Source organism: Podarcis vaucheri, assembly GCF_965113315.1.
Source record: "Podarcis vaucheri genome assembly, chromosome: 3".
Classification (NCBI taxonomy): domain Eukaryota; kingdom Metazoa; phylum Chordata; class Lepidosauria; order Squamata; family Lacertidae; genus Podarcis; species Podarcis vaucheri.
In genome coordinates this window covers 89,872,928-89,891,499 of record NC_138761.1, presented here as the reverse complement: position 1 = coordinate 89,891,499, position 18,572 = coordinate 89,872,928, and positions in this window count along the sequence as shown.

Genomic DNA, 18,572 nt, shown 5'->3' with positions numbered 1-18,572 from the left:
GGACTGGAAGAAGAAAATAACTTGCAGTAAAAAAAAAAGGTTTCCTAAGAGCATCAGTTTTCATACTAAAAAAGACACTGTCTCCAAGGAGAACTGAGTGGCAAGGAGAGAGAGATGACAGGTGAATTCTAAGAGAGATTAAATTATGCAGGGTGCAAAGTTGCAGTCATATAAGACAGACATGAAAGTTCTTAGAAATAGCACAACTTCACCTAGGGACTTATTATACACCCCCCTGGGAGTCACGTAGATAGAACAAAAAAAAATCCCACCCTCAATCAGTGCGAAAGAAAGCTTGTAGGTGTGAATGATCTTTTCATATGCATTATCACACGCCACTGCTAGGTGCCAGCTAATTAAAATGAACTGTGCTTACCTGGCTTTTATGATGCTATTTCTTTATCACCCTCAACATATATTGCAAGCAAATCTGATGGCCCCCGAAGAGGTATTGTTTCCCTCATCTCCATCCCCAACAGAAATTAAACTCACCTTTCAAAGTTCACTGGTTTCACATGGATATAAATCTGAACATGATCAAGTATATCTATTTTGTGGGGTGACGTAAATGTGCCCCATGACAAATGCCTATTAAAATTAACTTCTTAAGTACTATTTGGGGGGTGGTGGTTTCAATCGTATATTTGAGGCTTCAGCTATGGCGCAGTCAAAGCTCCTTAATGAAAGAAAACAGTCTCAAAGAGTGCTCAAAGAGATACATTTTGAAATTCATCATAGTCATTTGCCCAGTTCCAAAAGCTTCTTCTACATGGATGTTCTGATTAGGACTTGAAGCTCTCACAGACACAAGGACCTTCACTGGCAATGTAAATGAATGACTGAATAACCAACCAACCAGCCAACCTTCCCACTATTTTCTGTTTCTGATGCTGTCGTGAACAGAAAAGGATAGGGTAGCTGGATGGCCACTGCAGATATTCATTGAAGGCTTGTGTAAAAGATATTACCGATACAGATTAAAGTTATATCTTAGATAATAAGCACCATCTATATCCTAAATAACAACAATATAATATTATATATTATCTAGCCATATAGGTAATATAAAATTACATTTCAGCTGACTATATGGATAACATTTAGCTAGTTTCTAAACTAGTCATCGCCAACTGTGTTTTGGACAATAACTCCCAGCTGCTTCATATGTATTGGATAATCACTCCCTAGTTCAAATGGCTGAATTCATAATGGTACAAGTCATCCCAGCATGCTGTACAAATGGGGTTTGGATTAAGATAACAACAACAACTTTATTGTCAATGTACAACCTGTGTACAATGAAATTAAACGAGTTTCCTTCTTCAGAACTCCAGCCAGCCAGAAGTGCCTTTCTCAGAACACTCCATTCCATTCCCCTTTCAATTTGTATGTGGATCCCCACCCCCTTGAGTTCCCAAAGCCAGTTTTTATTTTAGCTACACCACTCCGCACAATACACACAGCAGCTCTATTAGCCATTCCCCTCACACATGCCAACAGGGTCTTCTGGAGTGTCAAGGATTGATTCCTTGTACTTCGTGACAATTTAGTACAGAGAGAAGGATTTGGATCCTGTAGTCTATCTCTTTCTGTTACCTCCAAGGAGGTGATAGTGCAGGAACTTTGTAAAAGGAAGTGAGACTAATATGAACATCTTCAGGTATGGTCCAAGTCCTTAAGAGCTTTATGAGTGAACTCCAGTACCTTTAATTGTGCCCAGAAGGCACTCATGCAGCCACTGGAGCATTTTTTGTTTTTTGTTTTTCATTCTTAATAGGAAGTGGGGCCTTCCTTCCTTTAATACCACCTCAAAACGATTCTCCAATCGCTGGTGTGAAACCCAGGTTACTAACATTGGCCACCAATTTAAGAAATTGTTAACAGGGAGAAGATTTTTCCTCACCATTATCTGATAGAGGACAAAGTTCAGCTCTTATTTGCTTGTTAGATTTCTGTAAAAACCACTGCTAACATGCACTGAAATAAACATGAAGAAAGAGATAAAACATTTATTCCCATGCAGTGGATCACTGACTAAGGGAGTTGAGTCTGAACTCCTTTTAGAAGGTCAAATATTTTGGGAGTACTGGCTGGGTAAACCAGAGTTAATATCTCTGGAGATTTATTGGGCGTGAAAGATATTAGAAAGATAGCTAGATAGATAGATAGATACACACACACACACACTCCTCGCAATTTCCCGCTTATAATTAGTGACCAGGCTGCAAACTATTCTAAGGGGAGTTTGTCCATCACTAGATTGTAGAGCTTCTTCTTGTGGGCAACAGATTCTTCTCCCTCACTATTGTTTTGGTCCCCATTAAACATCTCCCTACCCCATCCCCCTTGACAAGTGAGAAAGCCAAAGCTCAGAGCTACAACATTGCTTTACAGGGAAGCGCTTCTAGGTTCAATCCCAGGCCTCTCCAGGTACTTCTGGGAAACAGCCCCGCCTGAAACCCCGGGACAGGCAAACACACAGCCTTTGTTTAAAGCATTTTCCAGGACACCTGAAGGCACACCATGCAGCATGTCATGCAGTAATTTGGCTAAAGCTAATCAGTTCTGGATCTGCTTAGTGCCTGTAATGGAAACTACCGGGGTGAACAACCTCATATATCCTCCAACATTTCTGCAATGAAAATAGGGACGTCCTATTCTATAATAATATTATTAATAATAATTTTCCTATTTATACCCCACCCAACCGACTGATATTCAGGAAAAAAATCATAATTATTCAACTTAAAAACTGAACCCCCTGGGAAAAAGCAGGAAAAAGAAGCAGTTCCCTAAAAGAGAACTGTAAGACTCACTACTTGGAGAAATGATTTTCCCTACTCAGTATTACCTGCCAGGGATTCCTAATACAACCAATTTGCCAACTGTATACAGAAGGGCAGCAAAGACTTCTTTATTTCGCTGTGCCTTTAATCTGTTTTTAAAGTCCTGCTGTGGCAATGAATTTTTAGAGAGACTCAGTTGTTTTATGTCTCTCTCCTGCTGCTGTTTTAATGACTGTTTTGATAAATTGTTTTTATGCCATTATATTTACTTGTTGTTGTTTTTCCAATCTGGAAGGCACCTTGGGCAAGCTCCTTTTGGGGTCTGAAAGGCAGGACAGAACTTTTCTAAAATGGATCAATAAGTGTGGGAAAGTCTTACCACTCCACAAGACTCTCAACCTTTACCACACACTAGAATTTGTGACCAATGAAACCACTACATTTTCATTAATGGTGAGGACTCAGCAAAACTGTTATTATTATTTCAATTGCTAAGCAGCCAACAGCCAGCCAGCAAAATGACAACCTGCTTCTGTGGTACTCAGTTTTATTACCTACTCTTTGCTAAAAATAATTATCAATTTACTTATTAGCCATCGACAAACAAAATCACAAACTGATGCGGAAATATGGACATCTGATCTTAATGACTGGAATAATGAGAAACAGAGAGAAACAGAAATTGATAGATTTGCCCACTCCTATATGGCACACAAGGGAACATGTACATACACCCATTTGTTTCCCAAAATTGGGCACTTAGTGGTCGGGCGGGGTGAGGTTGGGGAAAATAATTATGGAGAAAAAGGTTAACTTTTCTCCTCTCCCCAACAGCTGGGGAGATGTGAATTTGAAGAGATGTGAGCTCTAATAATGGATATCTACAATTTGGCCCTCAATTTCTTTTTTGCAAGGCATGTTTTGCTCACTTCTGAATTTGCCTCAAAGTGCAATGTGGTCTATTTTCCATGGGCCAATCTGGTGTTTATTGAGTATTGAGTATTGCCACGGCGGCAAGACCCGATTTTCGCAGAGCGGGTTCCACTCGGTCAGAGGAACTCTGCCATTGCCAATGGCGCTAACCCGGAAGTCCGCCTGCCCTGGATAGGATTGTACTCTCTCTGAAAGTGGAAGTGCATTGTTTGTTGTTGCTTTGTGTGTGTGTGTGTGGGGGGGTGCTCCTGCATCCAGCTCTGTCACTGGAGGCACAGGTATCCTCAGTGACTCTGAGTGTCCTTTACCAACTTCATCTGGCAAGACAGCTACTACCTTTCTCAGACCAGAATAGCTTGATCACAGTTTTACATCCATTGGTAACTTCACAGTTTGATTACTGCAGTGCACTCTATATGGGGTGACCCTTGAGACTGGCAAGGAGGCTGCAGATGGTGCAGAACATGGCAGGTTGCTTGTGGGGGCAAGCTACTGCTCTTGTATAACACAGGATTTGCACTGGCTCCCATCTGCTATCAGGCCAAGTTCAAGGTATGGGCATTAAGATCCTATACAGATTGGGACCAGGTTACTTTAAATACCGCCTTCTCCCATATGTATGCAGTAGATCCCTGTAGTCTGTGGAAAGATTTTCATGCAAGTTCTACTCCATAGTAACTTGGAGCAGGGTTTTTTCTGTAGCTACCTCTGTTCTGTCGAATAGCATTCCTGTCAAGTTACTCCTGTGGATTGCTCCCACTATCTGCACTTTCTGGAACTAAATGTAGACATTTTTGTTGTGACAGGCTTTTCCAGTTGCATAAATGGGTCTTTGCCATGAGGGTATATTGCATATTGTTTTAGTTTTAAATGCATCAGCTGTTCGTGTGTGTGTTTTAAATTTTTTATTGTACATTGCCCTGAGCTTATTGTGTAGAAGGTGATTAATAAATTGCTGGTGATGGTGGTGATGGTAGCGATAGCCTGGATAAACTCTGCAATCCTGCACAGTGTATAAATCTAGTCATGGCAAAGAGCAGAGACAACCATATGTTGCAGAGAGGTTGGCAAAAGAAGGTAGGAAGGCATCTAAGCTAATCAGCTCAACCTGGATTGTCAGAAGATAAGAGAGAAGAAACAATAATAAATCCGGTGAGATAATGAAAGTGTAATTATGCTAGGCCAAGGAAAATGTGCTTTCTTACTAGTGGAGCGTAATTAGTTCCATGTACTTACATACATTGCTTGAATTATGTACCAAAATTTAGATATAGTCAGAATGATCCATTAGCTGAATACTGAAAAAGAAATCCCACATGGAATAGGCTGATGCTGCCTGCAATTATACTGGTGATCAATACTTTCTTGGTGTTGTCGTGCTTCTGCAGCAATTAACTATAAAGGGAGATGAGCCAAAGTGAGCTAAGGCGGCTGAACTTTCAGTTAGTTATTCATCTCAGTTAGCTTATGGGAACAAATTTCCCAGTTCACCATCTTTAGTCTCAGATTACACAATCTGATATGGGTCCTATGTTAGATGTCAACAGTAATATGCCTCTATTCAGCATATTCTTCTGGTAACAAGAATTCCTTTAGGCAACTATTCCAGATACACAGCATTTTGCGAGCTACATACCCCTCCATTCAAGTGAATGAGAAAGACCAGCTCTGTCCACCTATTTGTAAGGATGTAAAATGGCTGCAATTTCCATTCCAACCTGTGTTTATCATAATCAACACTGTTTTGATTCTGCTGCAGTTTGGTTTCTGTAAAATAGTAGGTTATTAATCTTGCTGTTCCTATTTACTTTAAGTTATTTAAGTAGCTATATGCATAACTTGCATTCATTTCAATGTTGTCAGGTGTGCATGCAGGAGCCAGGCCCTGTGACCAAAAGGACTCTGTTCTGAAGAGGCACGGCGTGGCCACACAGGTGAGGCCAATTGGTAACTCACAGCACCTGGTGCCAAGAGCCGGGAAGGGATATAAGGTCAGCATTTTCCCTTCAGCTCTTTGCCACAGCAATATATTCCCTGCCTTGTTTTTGCTCCTTGACTCCTTGCTTCTTGATCCACGGACCCCTGACTTTGTAACTCCTTGCTTTCTGACCCTTGGACCCTTGACTTCTTGACTCCCAGCTCTCTGACCCTTGGACTCTTGGCTTTCTGACTCCTGGCTTCTGGACTCCTGTTCCTGCTCCCACCCTGCCATCTTGCCCCCAGTCCCGACGTCCCCAGCCGGGACTTTGATCGCCCGTGAACCGGACCGTGACAAATGTGAAGAAAATCCCAAAACAATATAAAAAGGTCATTAACTGCTTATTCTTTGAAGACTTAAGAACAACAATGTGAACAAATAGCAATTGTATTCACTTGGCAGATTTTTGGTCTTGACCACAAACTGCAGCAATTAACACATATTTTTCTGTTTTCATCGGAATTCTCTGACATCCCCACCTACTTGGAGTCTTGAGGGATTAATGCTAGATACAGGAGTATACAAGCATATAATTTTATGCTTGAGTGTGATGGGTGTATGAGCAAACAAAACGTTGAAAAAGTTAACTATGCACAATGAGTTCTGCTCATCGGATGAGTTTTTCTATGAATGGAAGTAACATTTTGATCCAATCCTTAAATAAAATAATGATCCCTTAAGAACAGCCCTACCCATTGTCACCAAACAAAATGATAGCTGTAAAGGTAAACAAATTAAGGGGGAAAACAAAGTAACTACAATTTATTCAGCTTAAAGTTTATATTTTGCATATTTCATAACACAAAGGAATACGTTTGGAAAACCAAGAAGTCTTTTTGTTCACATAAGATAGTTTATTAGAGAACAAAATAATCAATTTCGCAGATTATGAATGTTCAAAGGGGTCAGCTCATATCCTCTAGATGGTTGAATTAATTGAATTACCACCTGGTATTAAATTTTGAAGACATAGTTAATTTCTATCTGACCTGGACCATTTAAAAAGAAAATTAGAAGGACAATTGCAGAAAGGAAGAAAGTGTTAATTTAGTAATTGATTTTGCTATAAATCTGTAGTTTTCCCTAAAAGCAAGATTCAATAAGTTAACACAGATCATATGTGCTTAAATATAACAAATGTTTTAACTCCAGGCAAACTAGTAATAACTAAGCACAATGGAAGACCAAATACAGCCCTTCAGGCCTCTCTATTTGCCACTCCAGAGCAATACCTCACACCAGCCCTGCTTTGCTCACTGCTTGCTGCCCAGAGAAGGGCACCAGGGGTGCCAGGCCAAGAGTCCGGGCCCCGAGAGTTGGAGTCCAGGAAGAGCCTGCCTGTCAGAGCACTGTGGTGGGCTCTTCTGCTACAGGTGGCTCTGTGCCGTGAGTTCAGGGGCAAGTGAGGTGCTGAGGTGACTGGCTGGCTCCGCCCTCCTGCACACCTGGGATTGACATAGGGTCACGGAGAGGCCCATCCAGAGCATGCTGCCCACCCAACGGGGTGCCTGGCCTAGCGCCGCCGCCTCGCGCTCCTCTGTGCCCTGCTCTGCCCGGCCTGCGTGCCTCAACGGCTGGGCCAGAGCGCACTCACTGCCCCCCTAAAAGAAGGTTGACAACTCTGGGCAACCTGGGGGGGGGGACGGCGCCGGGCAGATTTTTGCACCCCAGAGCCACAGGTACTTAAGACAGCCCTGCACACATGTCTACTTGGCCCCATCAGTTTGTGCTAATGTCTGGGAATGTATCCAGAAGGGACTCATTCAGGTGTCCTACATGTCAGGAAAGCAAATTCCTGCTGATCTGTTGTCAAAAGTTGTTGACAGGGAACAGCTTCAGGTTTCTGTACAGCGGTTGCAGTTAGGCTGAAATACTGTACCACAGGTTACATGGAATGGGGGAGGATGTTGGGAATTCCATTCCACCCTTTGCTGCAGATGTGTGGGATTGTTACATGTCACATGTCTGTTTACATTCCAGCACAGATTGTTGAAGTCTCGTGAGTGGAACATCCACTCTGTATTGCTTTTGTTTTCTCTCTCTCTGAGAAGAATGACAAGGGGAGAAGCCATGTTTTCTTTGTTCTGATTTATGTACAATAAAAGTAGCCTAGTAGCCACGCCTTGAGCCAGATCTGTTGTGTGTTTACTCTGCTAGCAACGTGTGCTCATGCATGCCAGCCTGAGTCACAGCCGCACGTCGGAGGATGACTAATGGATCTCCACAGTGGCAAGGCTGAGAAGGGAGACGATCCAACTGGGGGCTGTCCAGCTGGCTTTCCATCCCACCATTCCAACAGCTACTACAAGACTTCTTTGACCACACATCTTTGTAATGGATCTGAGAATGTGGAATTCTCACAGAGTGGGCAAGAAGAAATAATTGTGTTCTCTGGGGCCTTTTTGGTGTGCGGGTGTGTTTATGTTATTCCTCGAATGAGGGACAAGCAAATCTTTTTGGTATAACATTTTCTGTCTGCTGCTTTTCATTATGAGCCTTCTGAAGGAATGTGTATCAATTTTAGTGTTCTGAACTAGTTCTTATTATGATTATCATTCCCCTCAGAGTCAGCTGTGTTGAAGCAATAGATTTCACCAGCCTCTATTATTGCAGTGATACTTTCTGCACTACCCTTGGCAGTCTCTCAACTGGTCTCAATCTCCGACTCTCTCTCCCCCATTTCAAATCTTTATCTTTCTCAATTTAAAACTCAACTAGAGCAGTTGCATAATGGAAAGCTGACATTTGGCAGGCCACAGATTTCCATCCAGGGAATACACATTTTCCCTTATTGGCTTCATTTGCTGCTCTGTGAGCATAAATTATAATATAGACATTTAATTTCACACATCTTTCTAATATATTTCTAAGTGTCCCATAAGCTCCCAATAGCAGCATGGCTTGCTTTGATATGTCCATCTAGGCTATTGCCAGCATCTCATTTTTTCCTACACAGGTATACATAGACATAAGGAAATGTGGGGAAAGGTCATGTACGAAAGCTTCATGCTCAGTTTTGCCATATGCTGAAGTGTATCGTGACAGGGTAATCAGTTTTCCATTCAACAAAATGCATATACATTTCCCTCTAAGATTGGCTAGATTTCCATAGATCTATAAAAAGACCTGGTGCTGGCTCACTGTCCGTGCCAGCGCATTCAAAAATCCCAGCACTCCCATCTTGTCCTATGCTGCTTCCATCTGAGATTGTGCAATGCTCAGTGATTTTTCAAAGAAACCTTCAACAATGCTAACGGTAGAGAACACTTCTGTTTGAAGAGACTGAAATAGCAGCCCATTTTTTCTGAAACTGATGGGGTAGTGACAGAAGATTCTGTTGGTGGGTTTTTGGAATGGGTGTAGGTCTTACTTGTCACAAAGAGCATCTCATGGGAATGTGTTCAGAAGATAATGAATCCATATGCAGTCTACAGTCCCATGGCGCTGTGGTGGGTAATACAACAGGAATAGAAGTTGATCTGCTTTCGGTATGGCAATAAGGCATAGAGGAGGAACACAGGGAGCAGGCTTCTGTCAACTCAGACTATTGGCCCATCGAGCTCAGTACTGTCTCTCCATTGTTTCAGGCAAGGGGCATTCTCAGCCCTACTTGAGATGCCGGGGTTTAAAGCTGGGACTGGTCAAGCAGGTGGTATATACATTTTGTTAATAATAATAAGCACAGTTTTGGGGTGAACTGAACTGTGCCAAGGGAACATGCTGGCTATGTATGGAAGCTAGTCTGCCTGGGCATTGTAACAGGAAGTATTATTACACTCACCACTCCCTCCACACTGGTCTTAATAGCTTTCAGTATTATGCCAGGTACCTTTGAAGAAGTTGTAGCCCATTTAATTTCAGCAGTTGGGTGTGTTTTGGCCTCTTTTATTTCCTTCCCTCTGTAAATGTGGCCATTGACTTTTATGGTAAACCGTGTTCCATGTTTATTTTTGAGGACCCAGAAACTGGAATCGCTGCGAAGAGGGGCTCCGCAGAAAAGGGTCGTTCGCTGCGGCAAAGCGACGACCCACTAAGAAAAACCACGAGCAGAGTGAGCTCGTGGCCGTGGGATCCGGCGGGCACCTAGAGCAACCCCCAAAACGAAGAAGGGACCCCGTAAGGGGCTCCGGAAGCGCGGAGGGGAAGCGGTGCTGTGGATTCATCGCTCTTTCTGCGGGAGTGAAGCCGCGCGGCTGTTACGGATGAGCGCCGACCTTTCTTCCTTCTACATTGGATTACAAACCAACTACTCGTGAGTAAGACTCACCTGAGATTGGATTACAAAATTTATGAATTTGGCTGAAAGCGGGAGACGAGAAAAAGGAAGTCCGTCTCCCGATGGTGCTTAGTGATCAAAGGCAAAGGATTTGACAGGCTGGAAGCAGCACAGAAGGGCTTTAAAACAAGAGAAATCATACGCTTAGAGAAGCTGGAAACTGAAAGGCAAGTTACTTTTATTTCTTTGGGACTGGCTCTATCTTTTTCTATGGGGACTTTCTCCTCTGCTAAACTTACTAAAAAATTTTAAAGACTTTAAAAACCCAAGCCCCGGACTTGCAGCGGGACAAAAGGCTGTTTTGCAGATACACTTACAAATCTGAAATGGATATTTAGAGGCATCACTGTTGGATACAATTTAACAACTGTACTTTGCACCTTTTAAGAAACTTGTGGCAACATTGTGAGAGCTCTGCTAGAGGGAAAAGGTCTTCTCCAAAGACTATTGTTAATTTACTTAATTGCAGGAGCTTTAATGGCGACTGAAATTTTGTTTCTTCCTCCCTGAACTGTAACATTACTCCCTCTAGTGGAGTTTGGGACTTACAATTTCCTGAGAACCAACTTTGCTTTGTCTCTCTGTGGTTTGGTTGTTTACTCCAAGGCCTGCCTTTCCCATGAAATTTTTGACAGCCTGACCTTGAATCCAGAGACAGGTGGGGAATGAGCGACAGAGTAAAAACAAGAGCTGCGTCGAAGGCAGGGAAAGGCAAACTGACACAAACAACCCTATTTTCTCAGGGACGCAGATCTTCAGTCCCTACCGTCTTGCAGACTGCACCCTCGCCAACAACTCTAGCTGAAGAAGCTGAACAATTAACAGGTGAGGATATGGCATCTGGAGGGTCTAACACTTTGTTAGAGGAAATGTTACAACAATTTGCAATTTTGAACAAAAAAGTGGATGACCAAACTGCAAAAATTGATTTAGCCACATCCTCAATTACCAAACTTTCAGAACAGGTGGCTAAGCACTCACAAGACATTGGAAATCTAAACGACGTAACATCTGAAAATCGAAAATTGGCGGAGGCTGCGAACCAAAAAGCAGAGGCCGCAGCAAAAGGAGTGGAGGAACTGAAAGGAGAGGTAAGACCACTCCACAAACATATTACCGACCAGCAGGCCTACCTGTCTTTGGTGGAACTGCGAAACAAGGAAAATAATCTGAGATTACGCTCTATCCCAGAGATTGAGAAAGAGGACTTGATAGGTTTTCTAACAGCAGAATTCTCTAAATTCTGGGGTATTAATGAAGACACAGATTTTAAAATAACAACTGCATTTAGATTGGGAAGAGCCGTTGGAAAAGACAGGCCTAGAGACTGTTTGATCATCCTAAGGACTAAACAGGAGAGAGACAAGCTACTTGACCTACATTTTAACAAAGCACTTGTGATACAGGACAGAAGAGCACAAATCTACAAGGACATCCCTAAGCAACTACTGGATCTCAGATCTAACTATACTGACCTAGCTGGACTTTTGAGAGGCAACGGAATACCATACAGGTGGGAGTTTCCACAAGGCCTTTCATTCAAATACAAAGGAAAGAAGATAAAAATCAAAACGAAAGAGGACAGCCAGAAGTTCCTACACGACAACGGAGAAGACTTGCAGAAAGGAGCAGCAGCTATTTGGCCACCACCAGAGTCTGGGAAAGAGCCACCACCTTCGGACTCGGACAAAAAAGAAGACACCCAATAAAGAGTAACAACAGATCGATACAGGATGTCTCTGCAGCTGTATAGTTGGAACATTAATGGCGCGAATTCCCCAGAAAAACGCAAAAGGATCTTCCATATTCTAAAGAAAGAGAATTTGGACATAATTTGTTTGCAAGAAACTCATGTGACCAGGTTACACAAGAAGGTGTTAATAAATAAAAGATTAGGCCAAGAATTTATTTCATCAGACAGAGTTAAAAAGAGAGGCGTGGTGATCTACGCCAAGGAGAACCTTTCACCAAAATTCTTGTTTAAAGATGAACAAGGAAGAATCCTGGCTATTGAAATATCGACCCAAGGAGAGAAAATTTTGATATTAGGAATTTACGCACCAAATGAGGGGAAATCAGAATTTTACAAGAAGCTGCATGAGACATTACTGGACTATCTGGACTATTCTAACATCATTATGATGGGAGATATGAATGGGGTTGTCTCTACTTTTATGGATAAGTCACAGAACCAGAATTTGACCAAAGATGGAAGACTACCAAAAACCTTTTTTGAATTAACTGACAATATGGATTTAATTGATTTATGGAGGACGAGAAACCCCCTTGGTAAAGAAGGAACTTTCTTTTCTGAGGCCCATCTGTCATGGACAAGAATCGACCAAATTTGGACAAGTAGAGGGCTGGCACCTAAGACTATAAAAATAGAAATCTGCCCAAAGACATGCTCCGACCATAACGCTCTGAAAATGGAAATGAGACTTACTACTGCCGATTCCTTCAGATGGAAAATGAATGACAACCTGTTAAGAGATCAAGAGATTGTAAAGAAGGCCCAAAAAGCTTTAAAGGACTACTTTGAAATTAACTTGAATACCTCGGTGGAAAAAAGAATAATCTGGGACGCGAGTAAAGCTGTTATGAGAGGGTTCCTGATACAACAGAATACGATCAAGAAAAAGTTCTGGAATGGTAAAAAGAAAAGATATTGGAGAAGATAAGAGATGGTGAGAAAAAATTAAGATTAAACCCAAAATCAAAGGAGACTTTAAGAGAAATTAAATTCCACCAGTCACAATATGCGAAACTGATTAATCAAGAAGTGGAATGGAAGATTAAACAAATGAAACAAAGATCTTTTGAGTCGGCGAATAAATGTGGGAAACTGCTAGCTTGGCAGTTGAAAAAGAGACAAAAATTAAATTACGTTACCAATCTAGAAGTTGAAGGAAAGAACATTCAGAAACCGGGAGAAATTAGAAAGTGTTTCCAGAAATATTTTAAAAAACTGTATACACAAGGATCCGAGGATGCGACTGAGATAGAACAATTTTTGAAAGAAAACGGCCTTCCAGAATTATCACAAGAAAAGAGATCAATCTTGAACTGTAAAATAACACAACAGGAAATTGAGGATGCCATTCAGAATATGCAGCCAGGCAAATCTCCAGGTCCTGATGGACTCACCTCCAAATACTATAAGACCTTAAAAGACTACTTGACACAACCATTAATGGAGGTTTGTAACCAGATTATGGGGGGAGGGAGGGCACCAGATACGTGGAAAGAAGCATTCATCACACTGATACCTAAGGTGGAAACTGAAAAGACTCAACTTAAGAACTACCGACCCATCTCACTCCTAAACGTGGATTACAAAATATTTGCGGATGTTTTAGCTAATAGATTCAAAAAAGTACTAAATGAAGTAATTCATAAGGACCAAGCAGGCTTTCTCCCAGGTAGACATTTGTTTGACAACACCAGGAACATTATCGATATTCTGGAACTTTTACAAACAAATATTAACACCAAAGCAGTGTTAATTTTTATTGATGCGGAGAAGGCCTTTGACAACATTTCTTGGAAATTTATGAAGAAAAATTTGGAAGGGATGGGAGTGGGAAGGGGGTTTGAGAATGGAATAGAGGCAATCTATTCAGAACAAAAAGCTAAGTTGATAGTGAACAATGTGGTGACAGAAGAACTTCATATTGAAAAAGGAACACGCCAGGGGTGCCCCCTATCCCCTCTGTTGTTTATTTCGGTCCTGGAGGTTTTGCTGAATATGATAAGGGAGGATCGGCAGGTACAAGGAATACGGGTCGGAGCGAAACAATATAAACTGAAAGCATTTGCAGACGACTTGGTTTTAACATTACAGGAGCCAGAACCTAGTACAAAAAGAGTTTTGGAATTGATTCAGAAATTTGGTCGGGTGGCGGGTTTTAAGTTGAACAAACAAAAAACTAAGGTGTTAGGGAAAAATTTGACGGTTATTGAAACAGAGGGGTTTCAGAAGGAAACAGAACTAAACATTGTTAAAAAAGTGAAATACCTGGGGGTCAATCTGTCTTCTAAGAATTTGAACCTATTTAAAGATAATTATGAAAAATGCTGGTCAGAGGTTAAAAAAGATTTTGAAATTTGGTCAAGATTGAAATTATCCTTGTTAGGCCGAATTGCAGTTATAAAAATGAACGTTTTGCCAAAAATGTTGTTTCTGTTTCAAGCCTTGCAGGTCGTGGACAGAGTGGAATGTTTTGGAAAGTGGCAGAGGGATATTTCTAGGTTTGTCTGGCAGGGCAAAAAGCCCCGAATAAAGTTTAAAATACTAACTGATGCAAAGGAGAGAGGGGGGTTTGCCCTGCCGGACTTAAGGTTATATTATGAAGCTGCGGCCTTCTGCTGGATGAAAGATTGGATCTTATTGGAAAACACTGATGTCCTAGATCTGGAAGGCTTTAACAATTCGTTAGGTTGGCATGCGTATTTGTGGTATGACAAGGGGAAAACATATGGAATGTTCAAAAACCATATTGTCAGGAAAGCAATATATATGGTCTGGAAAAAATACAAAGACTTATTGGAAAGTAAAACTCCGAGGTGGATCTCACCAATAGAGGCCAAAGCTCGGAAAACAGCCAATATGGAGGCACATTGGCCGAAATATTGGGAAATAATAGAAAACATTGGAGGTAATTGGAGGTTGCAGAGCTTTGAAAAACTAAAGGATAAGGTGCAAAATTGGCTACACTATGCCCAAATTAATGAGGTTTTTAAGCTAGATAAAAAAATAGGATTCCAGGTGGAAAAATCGAAACTTGAGACAGAGTTGCTAGAACCAAAGACCAAGGTATTATCGAGAATGTACAACTTGCTGCTTAAATGGAACACTCAGGATGAGACAGTTAAGTCAGCCATGATAAAATGGGCTCAAGACATTGGTTACAATATTATGTCTGAAGACTGGGAAAGGTTATGGACCACCGGTATGAAATTTACGGCATGTAATGCCTTGAAAGAAAACATTATGAAAATGGTATACCGGTGGTACATGACCCCAGTCAAGCTTGCTAAGATATACCATTTGTCTGACAATAAATGTTGGAAATGTAAGGAGGCTGAAGGGACATTCTTTCACCTCTGGTGGACTTGTCCAAGATTGAAGGCCTTTTGGGAAATGATTTATAACGAGTTAAAAAAGGTGTTCAAGTACACCTTCCCCAAGAAACCAGAGGCCTTCCTTCTGGGCATTGTCGGCCAGAAGGTGTTAAAAAAGGATAGAACTTTTTTTATGTATGCTACAACAGCAGCAAGAATCCTTATCGCTAAGCATTGGAAGACCCAAGATTTGCCCACACTGGAGGACTGGCAGACGCAATTGATGAACTACATGGAACTGGCCGAGATGACTGCAAGGATCCGAGACTTGGGAGAAGAGGCAATGGAGGAGGACTGGAAAAAATTTAAAGACTATTTGCAGAAGTATTATAAGTTGTATGAAACATAAGACGTCGTATGACTTGGAACGTTAGCCCCAGCAATGAAACTTAATTATTTATGAAACTGATAACACTCATGAAAGAATCAAAGTTTAAACGGGTAAAAAGGATATTATGCTATATTTTTAGAGTAATCGGAGAATAAGAGATTTAAACTTAAATTGCAACTGAAAATATAAAGAAACACACGAAATAAGGGTATAATTTGCTGACAATTTTATTATCAAGAATGCATTTATGTGGGAGATGTGGGGAAGTCCAATGGAAATTTGAAATAAGTTGTCGAAATGGTTGAGATTTTCTGTTCTTTTTTCCTTTCTTTCTTTTGTTCTGCCTTTCTGTTTTCTTTGTAATTTGGAAAAAATGTAATAAAAATTATTATAAAAAAAAAAATTAAAAAAAAAAAAAGAAACTGGAATCGGGAAGATGTTTGAATGGGCTTTTTTTTTTTGAAGTGCCTGAAGAACATTTTGCCAAGGTGCTTTTTGCTCCAACTTTTGCATATATGATGTGTCGTGTAAACTGTCTAGTCCAGCAGCAGGTCTGATTTGATAAGTCACAGCCATCATGGGTAACCTACTCAGAAAAGCTTTCATGTGCAAATCCCAAATGCTCTTGTTCTCCAGGCTCAGGTGAAATGAGGCAACATCTCAGCCTCCTGAAAAAATCCTCTTGCTAAAGGCAAACACAAAACTGTATTTTACAACAGTTACCGGATCAGAGAATACAGATCTCTTTTGTAATTTACTCTATCCAGGTCAGAGGTAAATAAGATTGCCTTTGCATCTGTTTTGTGAGTCACAATCCCGATATGCTTTCTAATGCATGGCCAGCTGTTCATTTAATTTGGGAGCAAAAGCATCCATTTTTCTTTCAGTGTTCATTGAAACCCTGCAATAATGTCATATTTGCATATTAATCTGGTTTCGCTGCAGTAAGGAGAAGCAGCTTATGATTTGTTATTGTGCTACAATGGATTGGAACATCATATGATTCATTCATATGATCATATGAACATCATATGATTCATTCATTCATTCATATATGATTCATTCATCATATGATTCATATGATTCATACAGAGCAATCCTATGTATGTTTCCTATGCATGTTTCCTTACTTTCAGGTAGCCATTCAGAAGAGTCTTAGTGCCAGAGTCAATGTTTCCCCACCACTTGAAAAGCAACAACAAAAAACCCTTATTGGTTAGGTGAGGGATGGCAGACCTATAGCCTAACCCTCAAAATATTGTTGCTCTCATGAATCTCAGCCAGCATCAACAGTGCTCAGGGATAATGGGTGTTGTTGTCTGGAGCAGCACAGGTTCCCCACACCTAAGTTAGAACCCTACTTACAGATATTGCAGCTGGGGAAATCCCAGACTGTTAGCAAATGCCACAGTAATTCAGAACAGCTGATGTCCAGTTCCAGTAGACCATCTTGTAGAGTCCTGAGCAGCAACCATTTAGTGTGACTAAATGGTTGATTTGTGCAAAGGATGCTGTGTTCAGGGTCCTACCTCAGCCTCTTCCAGGAAACTGCTAGCCAGTCCTGTGGTCACAAGCTGTTTTCTACACATCCTCATTGGTGGCGGATTTTGGGTCTTAAGTCTATTGAGATCTTGCAACAACATCCCACTAACACATTGCGAAACTCGGAAAAGAAAGACACGGTTATACATTTTGGAAGTACACACTAGATACACATGAAAAGAATAGTGAATGCTAGAGCAGATTTAAAGAACTCTTTTAGTAGGTGAGCAAAGATTTTACACATTTGTCAATAAAACCTTCTAATCACTGTGTTGGGTTTGACACTGTTGGAGAGGAAAAGGAATTTTGAGTGTTGTTGTTTAAAAGAAGAATAAGACTGCACTTGATTTCATGGCTGACCTCCCATTCAAAATTGAAAACAACGGTTTGCTCTACTGCATACTGAGAACTTGAGCACTGAATAGATATAACTTTTCCTTACTATGTATTTCTTTTTTACCATTACCTGTACGTGTTTCGCCTTAGGGGTTTTCTTATATTCCAATATTTGAGAGACAAACATTCAAGCTTATGATTAAAATGGTCCCAGTATTTTACTCTGGAGTCAAGTTTTGATATCTGATTATATTGCCCACTGCTTCCAAAAGTCACTCACAGCATTTGGGTCATAGATATCTGAAAAGATGGATAGGTCCAGGGGTCTGCTTTCAGATATCTATCACTAATGCTGTATTGAAATCTGCTCTCCTTGACAAAGACACAGCTGGAAAACTCACTAGATAGATCAAAAATGATCCAATGACATAAACAAATATGATATCAAATTCTCTTTGTCCCCTAAGTGTGTCAAAATAAATCAGACAATCAGATAGACAACTGCACAATATAGTATGTTCAAAGGTTTCAACTCAGGTTGTCCACACAACACGAATGCTCCTCTAGGATAATCCCCCAGACTTCCCTTATGTAACTAATCCATGCCTTAGTTTATTGTAGGTTTTGATTCTTTATATTTTATGTATACACTTGAATTATTTGGAGCAACATCCAACTATTGTAAGTCATGCCCAGAGATGGGGCTCATCAACCTGGGATGGTAGCCCATCTAGAAGAAGGAAAACTCTGATCTTAAATCTATGCTGCCTTGAGGGATATCTTCAGGAGAAGAAAGTCTAAGGAATAAACCTTACACAAATCTGGAGTGGAGTCCCCAAAACAGTTGGATGGCACCTTGCACGACTCCTTCTGGCTACTCTTGCAGCCAAGCTGATGCCAAACATAAATGCTCTCCTTTCCTTTGGACCACATCAGTGAGGCCAACAGAGGGGTCTTGTTGTCTGAGCAGTCCAAGACCTCCATAGCCACTGCCCAGGATTGTGTCCCATGGAGGTCACTTTAGTTTGACCGGAGGCACACTCCATTGTCTCTCGAGACAGACAGATGCCAACAACATACCCAGACTAGACCCAATGGCCGACATTGGATGCTGCTCACTATTTTATCATCCATACTTGTGGTATGATGCATTTGTGTACTGAAAATATTCAGTGTATTAAAATATATATATATTTAAAAATCCAATGAAATGCTAGTGTTGATCAGTCCACATAAATGTACATGGAAGTCTTTGCTTTTGACAGA